This window comes from Nerophis ophidion, linkage group LG08 (genome assembly GCF_033978795.1).
Source record: "Nerophis ophidion isolate RoL-2023_Sa linkage group LG08, RoL_Noph_v1.0, whole genome shotgun sequence".
In the NCBI taxonomy this organism is placed as follows: domain Eukaryota; kingdom Metazoa; phylum Chordata; class Actinopteri; order Syngnathiformes; family Syngnathidae; genus Nerophis; species Nerophis ophidion.
The window spans coordinates 60,156,535-60,177,210 of NC_084618.1; the positions used below are offsets into that span (position 1 = coordinate 60,156,535).

General features: G+C 38.0%; 1 protein-coding gene and 1 long non-coding RNA gene across 4 annotated transcripts in view; one reads left to right on the forward strand and one right to left on the reverse strand.

Annotated features, from left to right (window-relative positions):
• raraa (retinoic acid receptor, alpha a) overlaps nt 1–20,676 on the reverse strand; it is a 397,302-nt gene that overhangs the window by 153,307 nt on the left and 223,319 nt on the right. The gene's annotated exons all lie outside the window — the stretch shown is intronic.
• LOC133558076 (uncharacterized) overlaps nt 13,835–20,676 on the forward strand; it is a 50,883-nt gene continuing 44,041 nt past the window's right edge. The window contains exon 1 of the long non-coding RNA XR_009807894.1: nt 13,835–13,925. This is a non-coding gene — a long non-coding RNA (uncharacterized LOC133558076). The remainder of the gene's footprint in view (nt 13,926–20,676) is intronic.

Genomic DNA, 20,676 nt, shown 5'->3' on the forward strand with positions numbered 1-20,676 from the left:
TCAAATAAGGGTGATATTTGCTTATTTTCTGTCTGATAAGATAATTCTTCTCACTAAGCAGATTTTATGTTAGTTTTTTACTTGTTTTAAGTGTTTTGGTCCTAAATTATCTCAATATTACAGTTTGTTGCTGAGATTTTATGAACTATATTGAGTAAAACATGCTTTAAAACTAGAATATCAACTGATGCAAAGCTGTGTCATCAACACTGACAAGTACAAAACTACTTTTTTAAAGTAATAACTTCTTTCTTCAAACATGAAAAAAAAATCATGATACCGAGCGCACATCATTATGTCAAGATAATGGCAGTAGCATTTACTTAATTTAAGAAAATTTTTCTAAATATTGAGCAAAAAGGTCTCAATTTTTTCTGTCAAGAAAAGTGCACTTGTTATTAGTGAGAATATACTTATTTTAAGGTATTTTTGGGCTACATTGAGGTTAGCTAATTTGACTTGTTTTGGAAAGTCTTGACAAGCCAAATTTTCTTGTTTTATTGGCAGATAATTTTGTTTGGTTCAAATAAAATACCACACATTTTTGCTTTTTTTTTCTTGTTTTTGAACACTGACTTTTTGCAGTGCACCCACACTGGTTTAAATGTAAAAATTAGATATTGGGTTTCACTATGTAAAGCCCTTTGAGCACTAGAGAAAAAGCGCTATATAAATATAATTCACTTCACTTCCTGTGCACTTTAAGATTTTACTTCTTACGTATAAAATACTACATGGTCTAGCTCCATCCTATCTTGTTGATTGTATTATACCATATGTCCTGGACAGAAAACTGTGTTCAGAACTTAATTTGTGATTTCCAGGGCCCCCCAAAAATCTGCGGGCTTTATAGCATTTTTTATTTGGGCTCCAGTAATTTGGAATGCCCTCCCGGTAACAGTTAAAGATGCTACCTCAGTAAAAGCATTTAAGTCCCTCCTTAAAACTCATTTGTATACTCTTGCCTTTAAACAGACCCCCTTTTTAGACCAGTTGATCTGCCGTCTCTCTTTTCTGCTCTTCCCCCTTTTGTTACGTGAAGAAGTTATCAGGTGACCACGGATCAGCCTCCACAGATACAAGCGCTAGCTGTTCAAATTTGGGACCGAGGATGGACCACTACTCTGTGACGTCTCTGCGCTGCTGACTTGTCTCAATTCAAGATAATCCCCTGCTGGTCTGCCAATGGACTGCACTCCCATGTTAGTAACTGTATCCACTCAGCATCCATTGCACCGGTTTGAGACACTTGTCATTAGGTGCTGTGTAAGTAAACTTTGATTGATGATTGACCGATTCTTTTACTGTAAAGTGGCAGACATATACACACCGTGGGTTCTATTCCAACTAATGGTTCTGCTATGTATGAGTTGTTCTTTATGCAAATGGGTCATTGAGACCTTCAATTTCTCTTCCCTCCAGACACTTTTTTTTTGTGCACGTGTGTGTGTGTGTGCATGTGTGTGCACACGACTTCCTCTGCCTCTCTGTGCTGAGTGATAAACGCTGTCTGTTGCCTATAAATCCAGTGGGAGTACAGACAGGCGTCCCAATAAAGCGCTCTATTTTCTTCCCTGTTTTGGTGGGTTTGTCAGAGGCCTAGAGGAAGTGAGATAACATTAGGGGGAAAATGAAGACGAGGAGGAGGAGGAGGAGGAGGAGGAGTGCAATTTCATCGGCGTGACACACACACGCACGCACGGACGCACGCACGCACGCACGCACGCACGCACACACACACACACACACACACACACACACACACACACAAACAATGAACAGAGGGAATAAATAAGAAACAAAAAAAAAAACAGGAAGGGATGCACCAGCTGGTAGGCCAATGCACCTGCCGTGTGGTAAAGACATGTTTTCCGTAAGACAAAATGCACAAACCCTAGCTAGCATGCAAAAGAAATGCTTACTGATCCTGCAATGCCTCAGACTGGAAGTCTCTCCAGAGAGTGGTGAGGACGGCGGAAAAGATTATCAGGACTCCTCTTCCTCCTATCCAGGAGATCGCAAAAAGCCGCTGCCTGACCAGGGCTCAGAAAATCTGCAAAGACTCCTCCCACCCCCACCAAGGACTGTTTTCACTGCTGGACTCTAGGAAGAGGTTCTGCAGCCTCCGTAGCAGAACCTCCAGGTTCTGTAACAGCTTCTTCCCTCAGGCCGTAAGACTCTTGAATGCATCATGATTAAATTATCCCCTCAACTACCCCTAAAATGGATTAACTCACTGGAATAAAAAAGACAAAATAACATACATCCATAAACATGGACGCATGTGAAAAAGTGCAAAGTATTTATCTGTACAGTAATATTTTTTTTTATATCTGCACCTTATTGCTTTTTTTTTGTCCTGCACTACCAAGAGCTAATGCAACAAAATTTTGTTCTTATTTGTACTGTAAAGCTCAAATTTGAATGACAATAAAAAGGAAGTCTTAGTCTAATCTAAGTCTAACTGTCATCAGCCTAACATCAGCTAGGATGTTAACCCTTCTAAAATCGGTTCATGTGTGATTTCAGCTTATGCTTCATAGCGTTTTATGCCCTTTTTTTGGTATGACTAATAAAAGCCAGACCACTGTAATGCATGACGTCATGCAAACCTATCATGCAAGGGCTGCGTTAAACCACAATGTCAACCGAAAGTTAGTAAAATCAAAAGCAGTCTGCAAGTTTTTTACTCAACTATCAACAAGAGTTAACTTCTTCCTAGACTTTCACTGAAGTGACGAGAATCCCCTTTGCATGATGATAAAGATGAGCTTGTTATTGTTATAAAACACAGTTATAAGGCCTGCAGCTTTCTTCTTGGAAAAAAAAAGGCTAAAAAAGATGGATCGTCTTATACTCGGGTCTTGTGATTTATACTTGCAAACCTACAGGAGATGACTTCCCCATGCGGGCCGGAGCTTTTCCTCCTGTCGCTCCCACATGTCAATGACTAGGAGACTGTGAGTTGTTCAAAAAAAGAGGGGGAGATTTGATGCTAATATTAGACATGATCAATTGAACAGAGCAATTAACTATCAAGCACTGAATGTTTTATTGTTATACAATTGAATTACTATTCAATTATGGAACAAAATTATACAAATTATTAGAAATGTTTGATGGTTTTTTTTTGCCGATATCCGATATTCCGATATTGTCCAACTCTTAATTACCGATTCCTATATCAACTGATACCGATATATACAGTCGTGGAATTAACACATTACTGTGCCTAATTTTGCCGTGATGCCCCGCTGGATGCATTAAACAATGTAACAAGGTTTTCCAAAATAAACTAACTCAACTTATTTAAAAAAATGCCAACATGGCACTGCCATATTTATTATTGAAGTCACAAAGTGCATTATTCTTTTTAACATGCCTCAAAACAGCAGCTTGGAATTTGGGACATGCTGTCTCTGAGAGAGCATGAAGAGGTTGAGGTGGGCGGGAAGGTGGGGGTGTATATTGTTGCGTCCCGGAAGAGTTAGTGCTGAAAGGGGTTCTGGGTATTTGTTCTGTTTATGTTGTGTTACGGTGCGGATGTTCTCCTGAAATGTGTTTGTCATTCTTGTTTGGTGTAGGTTCACAGTGTTAAAGTTGTTTATACAGCCACCCTCAGTGTGACCTGTATGGCTGTTGACCAAGTATGGCTTGCATTCACTTGTGTGTGTGAAAAGCCATAGGTTTTATGTGATTGGGCTGGCACGCGAAGGAAATGTATTTAAGGTTTATTGGCGCTCTGTACTTCACAATTTGTCCGTGTACACAGCGGCTTTTTAAAAAGTCATACATTTTACTTTTTAAACAGGTACCGAACATTTTGAAACCGATACCGATAATTTACGATATTACATTTCAAAGCATTTATCGGCCGATAATATCGGCAGTCCGATATTACCGGGCATCCCTACAAATTATCAATACTTAATTTATGATTATTAGGTGTGTCAAAGTTAGTGCATTAATGTATTTAATTAATTACAAATAAAATATTGCATTAATCATGTACATGCGCACATTAATCATTCAATTTATTTTAAGTCAAGTTAAGCCAACCTTTTTTAGCATCGTGATTAATCAAGCAATGGACTGGACCAATTTAAATTAAAGATGCAGCTATTTGACAGCACTAAATAAATATGAAATACAGTAATACTGTACATCAACTTACCCGCTTAATTGGTTTTATGACGGAGATCTCAACTCACTTCTATCTCAAATCAACATCTCCCTTGAAATGAATAGAAATCTACTTAACTGGTGTTTGCTCTCCCCCAAAACAGCACAATTCTTTAACATGTAACATGCCTTTTAAATAAAAAAATCACACTTGTAGATAATAAATATTGTATAAGAAGACACCAATAGAGTGTAGTACAAACAACTACAGTAGTTTTATGAAGTAATGTAGTAATAATGCACAGCATTTTCAGTGTGGGTCAGCATTGCTCAAGAGGTAGAGTGGTTCGATTCTCAGTTTCCCTGTGACCATATCGAAGTATCCTTGAGAAAAATACTGAGCCCCCAGCTGCTCCCGATGCCGCATCATCAGTGGGTGAAAGTGGAAATAGTGTCAAAGTGCTTTATGTACCTTGAAGGTAGAAAAGTGCTTTACAAGTATCATCCATTTACCATTTTGGAGCGTGGACACCTACGGTATCCCCTTCCAGTTGCTTCTCCGTCAAACCCACCATCTGCAGATTTTCAATATTTTCATGGATAAATGTCTGCTGTTTGGATATCATTTGAACATTCATAGCTGGCGTTAGACTCATTCTTCTTCAGTATGGTGCAGACTAGCAGTGATACGCTCCAATTGTTTCGCCAAGTTGGCGACACACTTGGTCATGTTTTTGAAGATTTATTTCTTTAATTTAATGAATATCATCCGCTTCTTCTTCTCAGCACTGTCCTTCACACCCACTTTCTTACGTCCTATGCTTTGAAAACAAAGTTATGTCGATCTCTTGCTATAAGCTAATGCCAGCGAGCAAGCCCCGGGGCCTCATGTGCTATAAGAGTTGCGTGGATTTCCTACAAAGAATTGGCGCATGTTCAAATCCAGAGAACAGTGTACACTGGGGGTGTAACGGTAAGTGTATTTGTATTGAACCGTTTCGGTACGGGGGTTTCGGTTCGGTACGAGGGTGTATCGAACGAGTTTGTAATCTAAAGTCTTAACAAGCTGCTCTGCATTCTGCCTCTGTTTGTCTGAGCAGTGAGCACCCAGCGTTGTCCCGCCCACACAACCATCTCATTGGTTACATACAAAGCCAATCAGCAGTGCGTATTCAGAGCGATGTAACAGCCTATCAGCAGTGCGTATTCAGAGCGATGTAACAGCCAATCAGCAGTGCGTACTCAGAGCGCATGCAGTCAGTGGTCCGGCGTCGAGATGAGCACACATGTGTTTAGCAGGACATCGTACACTCCCCAAATGATAAAAAACACTTCCCAGTCACAACTACTACTAACATCACTATGAGCCTGTTGACCATCTAGAAACTTCCACTGCAGCTCAGCTCGCTCATAGTTCTGGGTTGAGGTAAAGGCTAATTAGGTTTTAGCGTTACGTTAGCTCATTTTGCTGTGTGCGTGCGTTTGTGTGTGCGTGTCTGTGTGTGTGTGTGCGTGTGTGTGTGTGTGTGTGTGTGTGTGTGTGTATAATGAAAGTCAACTACAGGCTTCCCAAATGCTGTAATAAATTAAGCATGATGAGTTGACTTGAAACTGTTTAATGTTGCACTTTTTTATGTAGAAGAAAGGTTTTGTCATTTTAGTTAATCTAAGCAACAACTGGAGGCAGTTTAATGTGGATTAACGTGGGCAGAATTATTATAGTGTTTCCAATGTTAAAAGGATAAAGCCATTGTTTACAAATTTGGTAAATAAATAACCAAAAAATATATATTTTGTTGTTTTCTTACTGTACCGAAAATGAACCGAACCGTGACCTCTAAACTGAGGTACATACTGAACCGAATTTTTTGTGTACCGTTACACCCCTAGTGTACACAAGAAAATATTCAGATGTATAAAGTGTGGGCACGCACTAATCCAAGCACATTTGTTTGTTACATCGCAATCAACATGGAATTGACTGCAAAAGTTTGCTTGGCTGGGCACGCCACCTTTTAGTTACACAATACATATCCTAATGAGCCATGTGTCCGAGATCTGGACACATTGCCCAAAAGAAAGCAAATTTCAACACAACCTGGAAAAACAGTTTTTGTAAATACTACTAAAATCACAATAAATACGGAGAAGGATATGAAAAAGCGCTTTGTTACACCCCCTTATTTGTTTCCCGAGGATTATGAGTAATTTTTAATCAAAACGGGAATATAACAAGATTCCATCAGTCGGCATCCTAATGACAGCAGACTGGTCAGGATGATCAAGTGTCAACCGAAAACCACCAAAAAGCAGGTCTGCAATGAATTGGAAGCTGCTGGAACACAAGTGTCGGTGACCACAGTCAAGCGTGTTTTGCATCGCTATGGACTGTGAGGCTACCATGCAAGAAGGAAGCCCTTGCTCCAGAAGTGACACCTTAAGGCTCTTCTAAAGTTTGCTGCTGATCACATGGAAAAAGATAAGACCTTCTGGAGGAAAGTTCTGCGGTCAGATGAAACAAAAATTGAGCTGTTTGGCCACAATACATCAAGCAATATGTTTGAAAGAGAAACGGTGAGGCCTTTAATCCCAAGAACACCACACCTACTGTCAAGCATGTTGGTGGTACTATTATGCTCTGGGCCTGTTTTGCTGCCAATAGAACTGGTAATTGTAACTGGGACAATGAAAAAGGAGGATTACCTCCAAATTCTTCAGGACAACCTAAAATCATCAGCCCAGAGGTTGGGTCTTGGGCGCAGTTGGGTGTTCCAACAGGACAATGACCCCAAACACACGTCAAAAGTGGTAAAAGAATGGCTAAATCAGGCTAGAATTAAGGTTTTAGAATGGCGTTCCAAAAATCCTGACTTAAACGTGTGGACAATGCTGAAGAAACAAGTCCATGTCAGAAAACCAACAAATTTAGCTGAACTGCACCAGTTTTGTGAAGAGGAGTGGCCAAAAATTCAACCAGAGGCTAAACAGCTTGTGGATGGCTACCAAAAGCGCCTTATTGCAGTGAAACTTGCCAAGGGACATGTAACCAAATATTAACATTGCTGTATGTATACTTTTGACCCAGCAGATTTGCTCACATTTTCAGTAGACCCATAATAAATTCATAAAAGAACCAAAGTTCATGAATGTTTTTTGTGACCAACAAATATGTCCTCCAATCACTCTATCACACAAAAATAAGACTTGTAGAAATGATTAGAAACTCAAGACAGCCATGACATTATGTTCTTTACAAGTGTATGTAAACTTTTGACCACAACTGTAGGTCATTTCAATCAATCAATGTTTATTTATATAGCCCTAAATCACAAATGTCTCAAAGGGCTGTACAAACCACCACGACATCCTCGGAAGAACCCACATAGGGGCAAGGAAAACTCACACACAGTGGGACGCCAGTGACAATGATGACTATGAGAAACCTTGGAGAGGACCTCAAATGTGGGCAACCCCCCCCCCCTTCTTGGGGAGCGAAAGCAATGGATGTCAAGCGGGTCTAACATGATACTATGAAAGTTCAATCCATAGTGGCTCCAATACAGCCGCGAGAGTTTAGTTCAAAGCGGATCCAAGACAGCAGTGAGAGTCCCGTCCACAGGAAACCATCCGAAGCGGAGTCGGATCAGCATCATAAAGATGTCCCCAACCGATACACAGGCGAGCGGTCCATCCTGGGTCCCGACTCTGGACAGCCAGTACTTCATCCATGGTATAAAAGTTGCCTTAATTACGGGTCAACACAGTATTTTAACAATATATTTACTCTCAAAGAAATGCTAAAATATTCCTATAACAGTCTCTCTTCCGTTTAAGATGACTGTAGATACAGTGTCTATTTCCATTATTTCTTCTGGGGAAAAATGGTTTCAAATTCCAATCCTGTTCCGATATTCCACTAAGAGAGAGACAAAAAAAAAAAAAAAAAAAAAAGACCAGTGAGACTGACGTCTGATGCTTTGGCTGAATCATCAGTGACTATATTAACATTCCGGCAATCTATGTCAAAAAAGTATCTGATGTTCTGGCAGTGTTCATATAATGGATGCAGCAAGTTTTGGCCTCCATTAAGTCCTTCAACCTGTGCCAGGAACATCTTTAAAAGTGATTAAAATGAGTGAAAAGCAGCGTGTCTTATATAAACCTTATCCATCAGTGCTCACATAAAAATGAAGCTACAGTATTTTGACCTTAAAAAGCAAACTCTTGGAATGTTTCGTGTGTTTGCAGTTACACGTCTTAAGAGAGAAATCGCATCTTCCAGGCAAAGATATGAGCGAAGCATGAAAGCTCCGAGGATTCATTCCGAGTCCTCCTGCGCCAAAGAGGATTCCCACCTGGTAGCAATTTTCGAGTTTGGCCTGCTGCAGCATACCCCGGCGAGGCGAGGAAAAATAACGTCTGTTGGGAAAGTGGTTTCATTTTTCAATCAAATAAATCATGACCTTACAGAAAATAATTTTTGTCTTTTAATGGCCTGCTTTGCGTTTGAAGTTCGCTGAGGGACAGCCTGGCTTTGAAGTCGGCGAGGAGGGGGGAGGAGCAAACGTCCCACTGTGTGTGTGTGTGTGTGTGTGTGTGTGTGTCTTCTTGAATTTCTACCCTTCTTGAGACATCAACAAGGAAAAGTACCTTCCATATGAGGACAGGTGAACAAGTTAGGACATAAATCATGGTCCCAATATGGAAAACTATTGCATCCAATAGAGAATATCTCATTTTCACCCCTGGTGGGGAAATATATCAAAATGAGGGTGGTCCCAAAAAAGGCGGAATTTTTCAAATGGACTGTGTGTCGGTTTTAAAAGTGCTCCTCCTCTGGTCAACATATGAAATAACGAGTGAGGGTAAGAAATTTGGAGTGCTCCCCCTCTGGCCAACCTATGTAACAACAAGTGTGTGTAAGAAATTGAAATGTGCCCCCTTTGGCCAAAAATAAAATAAATATGTATATAGACACATACTGTAATAACTTGATGTAAATAATGAAGATTAAAAAACAATTACAAACAAAAACTTTAAATAAATAAAAGCAGTGTTTTTCCCACAATGTGTCGACTTTTTTCTAATAAAATTGGGAAGAATTTCTCATATTCTTTCCGTTTCTGTAACATTGCAATATTTTCTTGTAAAACTATTACTTTTTTTTTTTTTATATAAAATTAATTTAATTTAAAATGGTGACATTTGTCACATAAAATTCCATTGCCAATTTTTTTGTTGTTCTTGTAAAGTAGGGAAATTTTTCGAGTAAACTTATGACTTTTGTCATAATTTTGCCAAGTAAAATTCCGATTTTTATTATAATATCGCCAACATTTTTAGGATTCCTTATAAAATTGTAACTTTTTTCGAGTAAAATGACGACTCTCTTCATAAAGTTGCCCAAATTTTAAGCTTTTCCTGTAAAATAGCAACTGATATCGAGTAAAATTCTAACATATATCATAATATTGCACAAATGTTTATTCTTTCCAGTAAAATTTTGACTTACTTTGAGGAAAATAACAACTTTTATTATAGTACTGCCAACATTCTAAGTTGTTCTTGTGAAATTGTGACATTTTTCTTGTGAAATTCCAACTCATTTTTCACAACAAGCTCTTTTATATTTGCATAGTATGTAATATATTATTAATGTTGTAAATACACATCTTTATATATCTAGAAAGGATGGTCTTGAAGAGGTAGGCATTTTTAAGAGGTCTCAAGAAGGTAAGAAATACAAGAATTGTGTGTGTGTGTGTGTGCGCGTTCGTGCGTCATCTTGAATTTCTACCCTTCTTGAGACATCAACAAGGAAAAGTACCTTCCATATGAGGACAGGTGAACAAGTTAGGACATAAATCATGGTTCCAATAAGGAAAACCATAACATCTAATAGAAAATGTCTCATTTGCACCCCTGGTGGGGAAATATATCAAAATGAGGGTGGTCCCAAAAAAGGAGGAATTTTTCAAATGGACTGTGTGTCGGTTTTAAAAGTGCCCCCCCTCTGGTCAACATATGAAATAAAGAGTGTGGGTAAGAAATTTGGAGTGCTCCCCCTCTGACCAACCTATGTAACAACAAGTGTGTATCAGAAATTGAAATGCGTCCCCTTTGGCCAAAAATAAAATAAATATGTATAGAGAGACATACTGTATTAACTTGATGTAAATAATGAAGATTAAAAAACAATTACAAACAAAAAATAAAAATAAATAAAAGCAGTGTTTTCCCCACAATGTGTCGACTTTTTTCTTATAAAATTGGGAACAATTTCTCATATTCTTTCCGTTTCTGTAACATTGCAATATTTTCTCGTAAAACTATTACTTTTTTATATAAAATGATTACATTTTAATTTAAAATGGTGACATTTGTTACATAAAATTCCATTGCCAATTTTTTTGTTGTTCTTGTAAAATAATGACATTTTTTGAGTAAACTTATGACTTTTGTCATAATTTTGCCAAGTAAAATTCAGATTATTATTATAATATTGCCAACATTTTTATGTTTCCTTATAAAATTGTAACTTTTGTGGAGTAAAATGACAACTCTCTTCATAAAGTTGCCAACATTTTAAGTTTTTCCTGTAAAATTGCGACTGATATTGAGTAAAATTCCAACTTTTATCATAATATTGCACAAATGTTCATTCTTTCCGGTAAAATGTTGACTTAAGTTGAGTAAAACAACACCTTTTATTATAATACTGCCAAAATTCTAAGTTTTTCTTGTGAAATTGTGACCTTTTTCTTGTGAAATTCCAACTCATTTTTCACAACAAGCTCTTTTATATTTGCATAGTATGTAATATATTAGTAATGTTGTAAATACACATCTTTATATATCTAGAAAGGATAGTCCTGAGGAGGTAGGCATTTTTAAGAGGTCTCAAGAAGGTAAGAAATACAAGAATGTGTGTGTGTGTGTGTGTGCGTGCAAGCATAGCATCGCTTCCATCAAACAGTAAAACACAAAGAGGGCTGAGGTGCGCCTCACAAAAGGAAAATGTGCATGTTGGGAGTTACTCAGGCATATCAAAACAAACCTTTCCATGCAAGCAAATATCAGAAAGGCTGCAAGAACGCCATTCGTCTTTACGTCATATCTCACAGCCATGTGTAAAAACGGCACATTGCGGCTTTATGGGAGGTAACGTGCTGGAATATTTCCCGACCAGTGAAAATTCACTTTGACCCGCAAACCTCGCCGGTCCATTCATCCTCACAGTATTTTTGTAGGTTGCAATGACCTTACAAAAGCTCCATTTTAAATAGCAAAGTAGCAATTGTGGGGCAAACCTGTTATTGCAATTATGCTGCCGGACAACGTATCCATCATTAGTGTTGTAAAATAAAAAGAAGGGTCACTTAGGTTTAAAGCGCGCGGACGATATCAGTTTAATAGGCGTGTAAGCTGGAAAGCTCTTGAACAACAGCAGGAGCAAAAAAAAAAAAAAAAAGAGTCAAGACGGATTTAAGGGAACATTGAATATAATTCTGATGATTTCTTTGGGAAAAGATATGTCTCTAATGTTGGACAAAACTTTAGTCTGAAGCACCATCATCAAAAGACCTCAGCATTTATCTAGAGATAGGATTTATGGCCTTTTGAAGGGAGTCATAGCTTGAGAAACAGTTCCTTTCAAAAAGCCAGTCATTGTTTTTCTTTTTACTCGTTTTTACTGAGAAAATTAATCACAGGTAGCACTTATAAAATACCGTTTGGATTCTGACGATTCCAATCATTCTATTTTCCAGGTTAAAATTAATGTTAAGTTAAAGTACCACTGATAGTCACACACACACTAGGTGTGGTGAAATTACCCTCTGCATTTGACCCATCACCCTTGATCACCCCCTGGTAGGTGAGGGGAGCAGTGAGCAGCAGCAGTGGCCACGCTCGGTAATACATTTTAACCCCCAATTCCAACCCTTGATGCAGAGTGCCAGCAGGGAGCAAATGGGGTCCCATTTTTATAGTCTTTGGTATGACTCAGCCGGGGTTTGAACTCAAGACCTACCGAACTCGGGGTGGAAACTCTAACCACAAGGCCACTGAGCAGTGATGGAGTGCACCGGTATTTAAGTCGCACCTACCAAATTTTACAAGGCAGAAATATTTTTCTAGATATTAGCTGCATCAGACCATGTGAGTGGCTAAATGTGACGTATATTGAAAAGCGCTGTGGGTATCGTGCTGGTACAGTAAAGCACAATATGAAATACAGACCAAACCAGACAAAATACTTATTGACCACAAGGCCTGCTCAGTGGCCAGAGCGTCCGCCCTGAGATCGGTAGGTCGTGAGTTCAAACCCCGGCTGAGTCATACCAAAGACTATACAAATGGGACCCATTACCTCCCTGTTTGGCACTCAGCATCAAGGGGTTGGAATTGGGGGTTAAATCACCGAAATGATTCCCGAGCGTGGTCACCACTGCTGCTCACTGCTCCCAAGTCCAAATAATTCAGACTTCAAGGGAAAACTTTATTTCGTGTTCCATTATTTTGTTGGTCAATGTAGTATATTGGAGGTAGTGTTTTGTCACTGTAGGCACATATCCTTTTCACCCTGGTGTTGTTTGTTGAAGTCAAGTTAGAGTAGACTCTGCATTATTCCTTTTTAAAAACGGCCTGTATAAATCATGTCTTTTTATAATGGCGACAGTTTGACCCCAGGATAGTGTATTTCTGTTTCTCTCTTTACAAAGAGGGAACTTTCAAAATTGGTGCTTAGTTTAAAAGGGAACTAACAATACATAGTCAAACAACTTCAAATGTGATCTGGTACTCAAATGGGAAATGTTCTTTTGTGTGGGAGTTTTGCTTATTGTTCACAATCCTTATGAGAGACAAAAAGACAAAAGTAAATCTTGTATTTTTTTGCATTGCAATTTGTAATAATCGGCTTGTTCTAGGTGGATATCAATGCAGCCAATGGGATTAATCCATTCTGCCTCTAAATCAATTTAAAAATGTAACCAAAAAACTGCCAACAATATTTAAATAGCGTCACGTAACCTGTATAATAACCAAACTGTAGTGACATCATTATGCTAAGAGTGAACACTGAGGAACTCTCTTCCTAGAAGAGTAAAACATTGCCTATGCATTAGCCGTAAGCTCGATAAGAAAGCGGAAAGCCAGCTTCTGTGTCAGCAGCTGAGTGGCTTTTGCGTTTGTGATGCAAAACACATTTATTTCCTGTTTATTTTAGGTAGGCAAGCCATTTATGTGGCATAGCTTAGCTCCAAGATCCCCATTTGTAGCATAAAGTCACCCCGTCTGCTCCAACGTTTCAGTCTCTTTTTGTGCTCGCTTCTAGCAGTTCATCCTCCTTATATTCAGCTTCAAAAAGATGAAGTTGTGTCCAAAAATAGCCTTTGTCATCTGTTACCAAGTCTGCCATGATTAGAACACACCCACACGCAGGGCCGACCCGTGGCATAGGCCTTATTGGCAAATGCTAAGGGCGCCGTCCATCAGCACGCCAGTGCCACAAATGTTGGAGAAAAAAAAAAAAAGTTGGTACTATTATTTCTAAATACAATAAAATAATCCCACGTTAATTAAAATGCAAAGTAAAACCTATTCAATAGAAATATTATTTGTTACGACATTACGTCCCCCCCACCCCCGCACGGTGCACCGCCTCCCTTCCCGTATCATGACTCTTTTTGGACGTCACCACATCAAAATATCAACACAAGATGTCAAAACGGCCAAAACTGTCAGGTGCCCAGGGAAGAAAAAGAGAAAAGATGAGGAGGAGAAATGAGAAAAAGACAGAGGTAGATAACGTTAGCCTACATGAAATTATTTGTCTGTTACAGAATGTGATAGTAACCTGGCTTTTTAGCATTAAGCTAATGTTACATGATTCTGCAATTGCTAATCAATAAATAGCTAGTTCTGTTTTAACGTCGGGTTAATATTGTGGAGTGGGCTAAATTGTTATGGTAAATAATAATGTAACGTTAGGTAATTACAGTACTCCCACCTTACATTCCTCAGGGACGTTTGTATTAGATGCAATATTAAAAAGTACAAACAGAGAACTCTGTAGGATCCCCTTTTTTTGTAATATAGTTGTTAACGTCATACTGGTTTGATATCTTGTTTTGTGCAGTGCCTTATTATATTGTATTTTTTATTTATTTTATGAAACTTGTTGACACGTTTTTTTTTGTGTTTATGTATGTCAAAAATATTGCATTTCATATATTATTTTTATATTTTTTGTATTCATTTATTTATTCATATTTTTTTTCTTTTTAACTATTCTGCTTGTTAATTTGCTTTCTTTAAGTAAAAATAAAGGTCAAAGACAAAGCTATTCGGTTTCTTGTGAGTATATACACTTCACTGCCGATGTGGGGGGGGCGCCACCTAAAATCTTGCCTAGGGCGCCAGATTGGGTAGGGCCGGGCCTGCACACATGCGTTTGTTTCCGGAAGTAGGAACACACATTCGTTGCCGGAAGTGTGTTGCTATGGAAACAGAAACAAATGCTCTGAAGAAATAAGTTCTGGGAATGCATAAAACGACCAAAATACGGTAAACATTGTACACATGATATATTATTATGAACTTGTCTGTTACTACATTATATTATATATATATATATATATATATATATATATATATATATATATATGCTTGCAGTGTGTATTTAAAACGTTGCTGGAGGTTTGTGAAGTTATTTTAGAGGACTTTAAAAGCTGGGTAACACAAGGCATATTGACAGAGCTTAAACCATTGTTACTATAACAATCTACAAGATTAAAATAGGTGGCCTCTCTCTCTTCCCTTTCATCTTTCGGTATTCCTTCTTTGTTTTTTGTTTTTTCATTTAGTTATTAATTTTTTTATTATCTTTCTAGTTATCATTATGTATAGGTATTGTTGCATTTGAACAACTTTATTGTTGATAATAGAGGTAAACTATTGGTTTGGTTCATGATCAATAGCGCTTTTTCTATTGGTATTTGTATTGCTCCAGTTGTAGTGTAAAAATGCTCATTGTCATTTCTATATTATTATTTATTTCACTAACTGCTTATTTGCTATCACTTTTACGATCATATTTGTACATATTATGTATGTGCTGGTGTTGTTCTATTGTTGTTGTTGTTATTGTTGTTTTTGTCTCTCTGTCTAATCCCCCTCTTATCCCCACAATTTCCCCCTCTGTCTTCCTTTTTCTCTCTTTCTTTCCCCTCCTGCACCAAATGATAATATAAATACATTTAATAAAGTCAAATTCAAATAAGACCACAAGAGAAGTATCCTACACTTCTCTTTTGTAAAGTAAATCTGAACAGCCGATATGGGCATCTACATCAACTATATGATTTGCCTGAGAAGCTGGACAGGACAAAAAAAAAGAGGACTTTAAAAGCTACGACGTTGACTCTCATTAGCCACATTTTGCAAGCGTTTTTTTTTTTTTTTTAAATCATCTTTGGATTCCTTAAGTGTGACCCAAAACCTAAACCCAATGATAGTTTGTATTATATTTTCAATGGGAAAAAAAGGACTTGAGCCAAACGTAGTTCCGCAAAAAAGGAGCTCTTTAGATTGGAGTAAGATTGAGTCACAATAAAAAGAAAAATAAACTCAAAACGAGCAGACCTTGTGCTAAAAAACGAGAGAAAAAGGAGGTCCTTGATTTTGCGTCCTCTTCTTCTGATGTTTTCCTCATTATGCTTGAGGAAATGCTGAACGAGCATGAGGAAACACAGTGTCTATGGGAGAAGTCCGGAAATGGTGATTCCTTGCTCATAGTGTTAATTAACCATATCATTTTGAAAAAATCATGGCGACAAAATCATGCAATTAAATGATGAAAATAATGCTTTTATATGGGCAGCATATTTTGAGTTTAGCGATGGAAAGGGAATGTTCCAAGTAGAGTTAGTTATCTACTGATAATCAAAAAATTCTGATTCATTTTCTGGTTTAAAAAACACCAAAAACAAGAACTTGTTGAGGAAATTCAATTTGGTATCATCTGGACGCAGTAATATTCCAACTAAGAGCTCAACAGCAAATTGTGTTCCACTTCGGAGGGTCCACTGAATTTCCCAAAAGTTTTTCTACTTTCCTAAAACTTTTTGCGTGAGAAGCAAAACAAGAAGAAGAAAAAAAGTCATACAAAGTCAAGTTCACTCGGCCATGACTAAGTCCTGCGGTTAGAACTTGATCTAGATGAGTTGGGCGTCCATGCATTAAGCATACAGGAAGGATCCTTCTGATCCACGGCTCATTTGCGTTATCTTCTTTTATCTCCAGCGACGTGTCAGCACTGGCTACATTTGGGGCAGGATGTGCCGTAAGCACGTTATGGAATGGACACGTGCAAACGGTGCGCAAATCCACAGAAGTAAGGGGGGGCAGACGACTGAGGAACAAAGTACAAATGGTGTCGACAGACAGGCGACTGACTGTCTTTGTGATAAAGACTTAAATATTCCCTTCAAGCTGTTTCCCCTGGAGGGTTTCCACTACTTTTCCGTGTGTACCGTCTGTCCAAGCGATCTGGTTTTGACATAAAGGCTGTTTTTCAAAAGGTCTGTAAGACGCTGATTTGACAGCACATCTGCCAGGACGGAGACACCCTCTACTCGGTGTTGTGGGACAACTGAGACTAGTTTTTCCTGCACAGATCCAACTCAATTACTCCATTAGTGCAGTGGTTCCCAACCTTTTTTCAGCGATGTACCCCCTGTGAACATTTTTTTTAATTCAAGTACCCCCTAATCGGAGCAAAGCATCTTTGGTTGAAAAAAAGAGATAAAGAAGTAATATGCAGCACTATGTCATCAGTTTCTGATTTATTAAATTGTATAAGAATGCAGAATATTGCTAATTTGTAGTGGTCTTTCTTGAACTATTTGGAAAAAAATATATAAAAATAACTAAAAACCTGTTAAAAAATAAACAAGTGATTAAATTATAAATAAGGATTACTACACATAGAAGTAATCATAAACTTAAAGTGCCCTCTTTGGGGATTCATCAACTTAATTCTAAACATTTCTTCACAAAAAAAGAAATCCTTAACATCAATATTTATAGAACATGTCCACAAAAAATCTAGCTGTCAACACTGAATATTGCATTTTTGCACTTCTTTTCACAGTTTATGAACTTACATTCATATTTTGTTGAAGTATTATTCAATAATTACATTTATAAAGGATTTTTGAATTGTTGCTATTTTTAGAATATTTAAAAAAAATCTCACGTACCCCTTGGCATACCTTCGAGTACCCCCAGGTGTACGTGTACCCCCATGTGAGAACCACTGCATTAGAGCATGGTCCGTCTATCATATATAGAAATATATTACATTTGTGCTGAAAATAGTCCTTTTTAGTCTACCATATTTTCTGGAGTACAAGTCGCTACTTTTTTTCAACGCTTTGAACCCTGCGGCTTATAAAACGGTGCAGCTTATTTCTGGATTTTTTTGTGCCAATGGCCGTAATGATTTGTATTCAAAGAATAGTTTTACATACACCCACATTAACAATGGAAAAAATGTGTTGTTGTTTGTGCTATGGTGCCATCTTTGGAGATGATTACTTTTTGCAGGTGCTGCGGGTTAAGAATGTATTTCCTTATATTCATCTATAGCAGGGGTCGGGAACCTTTTTAGCTGAGAGAGCCATGAAAGCCAAATATTTTAAAAAGTATTTCCATGAGAGCCATATAATATTTTTTTTTAACACTGAATACAACTAAATACGTACATTTATAAGTAAGACCAACATTTTTAGAGTATATTAAGTCTTGCATCCTTTAATAACATTGTTATTTTTAAGCAAACCAATAATTAATAAAATACTTGTTGAACAGGTGCGGTAGAAACGGATGGATGGATTAAAATACATGAGAATGTTTTATATTTTGAACGTTATTTTTAACACTGTGATTACCAGCAAAATTTTTAATTCAAGCAATGTCAGCTAAGATTTATCTGAGAGCCAGATGCAATCATCAAAAGAGCCACATCCGGCTCTAGAGCCATAGGTTCCCTACCCCTAATCTATAGTGTTATTACTCGTATGGATTCTTCATTCATCACTCCAAGCAACGTTTTACAATACAACTAAAACAATAAGTACTTACAGTAAGAGACAGAATTAGGGGTTTGAGGAGCAGTGTGTGTGTGTGTGTGTGTCTTTCATTGAGGAGTTGTCCGTGGGTGTGTTAAAGTTAAAGTACCAATGATTGTCACACACACATTAGGTGTGGCGAAATTATTCTTTGCATTTGACCCATCACCCTTGATCCCCCTGGGAGATGAGGGGAGCAGTGAGCAGCAGCAGTGGCCACGCCCAGGAATCATTTTTGGTTATTTAACCCCCAATTCCAACCCTTGTTGCTGAGTGCCAAGCAGGTAGCTAATGGGTCCTATTTTTATAGTATTTGGTGTGTGCACTAATGCACACACCGTGTGTTTTCTGGTACTTCAGGAGAGAAACATACACCTGTGGAGGGGAGGAGGAAACAAGAAGTAGGGAAGATGAAATGTGGGGAACTTCTTGTTCACCGCCTTGCTTTACTTTACTACATATTACAACTTTTTTTTATCACTCGTTTGTCCTCTTATTTTGTAAAATAATTACACCCACGACAAATTCACTCAGGAGTCAAGTGCGTCTTATCCATTCTTATGCTATGTTATTGTTATGTCTAAGTTAGTTACCTCTCTTTGTTTATAATGTATATTTTGTTACATATACTGTAATATTGTACGTGGTAATTGTTATGTATAAATGATATAAAAATATAATATAATAGAATATATCACTATGTATCATATACTGTATATATAAGATGTAAATATTACATATATGTTATATTTTGTATTGCTACTATGGTAAATTTTTTTGTCTACTTTGTACCTGCATTATACTTTCCTATCCTTTGCCACAGTGTGGAACAATTTCCCTTGTGGATCATTAAAGTTTGTCTAAGTCTAAGTCTAAGTCTAAGTCTTATCCTTCCAGTGCAGGGGTGTCAAACTCAAATACAGAGTGGGCCAAAATTTAAAACTGAACAAAGCAGCGGGCCAATGTTGAACAAATTAAGCTTTTAAAAGGGACCCAAACAAGTTTTGCATTGAATATTAAACAAGCAAGGCTTATATAACTTTATAGTCACATGCAAAATTGAGTTTCAAATTATAATAATAATGATTAAAAAATATCAATGGCATATCAAATAAAATGTAAATAAAAATTGGGAGGGGGGAGCAGGGTTTGGTGGTAGCGGGGATGTATATTGTAGCGTCCCGGAAGAGTTAGTGCTGCAAGGGGTTCTGCGTATTTCTTCAGTTGAGTTTATGTTGTGCTACGGTGCGGATGTTCTCCCGAAACGTGTTTGTCATTCTTGTTTTGTGTGGCTTCACAGTGTGGCGCATATTTGTAAAAGTGTTAAAGTTGTTTATACGGCCACCCTCAGTGTGACCCTTATGGCTGTTGATCAAGTATGCATTGCATTCACTTGTGTGTGTTAAAGCCGCATATATTATGTGACTGGGCCGGCACGTTGTTTGTATGGCGGAAAAGCGGACGTGACAACAGGCTGTAGAGGACGCTAAAGGCAGTGCCTTCGAGGCACGCCCCCAATATTGTTGTCTGGGTGGAAATCGGGAGAAATTCGGAAGAATGGTTGCCCCGGGAGATTTTCGGGAGGGGCACTGAACTTTGGGATTCTCCCGGAAAAATCGTGAGCGTTGGCAAGTATGAGTATCAGCGGTGAATGCAGTGTTACGGAGGCATCGCCCCTGTATAATACCGGCGGGCCAGCTCTAATCTTAATTTGATATTACCTCAAGGGCCAAATTAGATTACATGGCGGGCCAAAGTTTGACACCCATGCTCCAGTGACCACCGGGAAATGCGGCTGCTGCACTTACTGAACCATTCATTGTGTGATGTCTGTAAGAGGGTTTTCAGGCATATTTGTACGTTAGTGAATATGCTAACGCATATACAAGTGTGTGTGTTAGTATTATTAACTCAAAACACCATTCTTTTTTGTATTGTTTCAGTTTAGAAAATTCACCAAAATGTCACTGTGGCATTATGTAGTCTTTTTAGCTGATTGGAGAGCTAACTTCCGCAGCTAGTGGGTCCATGACGATGACTTTTGTTTTGTTTGATCAGCCGTTTTACTGCCGTGTGACAGGCACCATTTGGAAACAATTATGGTATGTTAATAAACACTTACAACATTTTTCGTACTGGTATGTATCTCTGGCTGATGGGCCGGTGCGGTTAATATATGTAAAAATATGTATTTCTTCTAGAATTTGGTGGGTGCAGTTTAAATACCGGTGCATTCAATAGCTAGGAAATTACAATATTTATTTTGTCAGGGTCACACATTTTGGGGGGGAAAAAAACTGTTTTGTCCAATAAAAAGGACGCAAATTCTCAGGAGGATATAGCGTGAGAAAAAAGATGAAGTGTTGCCTGTGATAAATACAGAAGAGGTAGCTGAGGTCGGAAAAAAAAACACCAAACA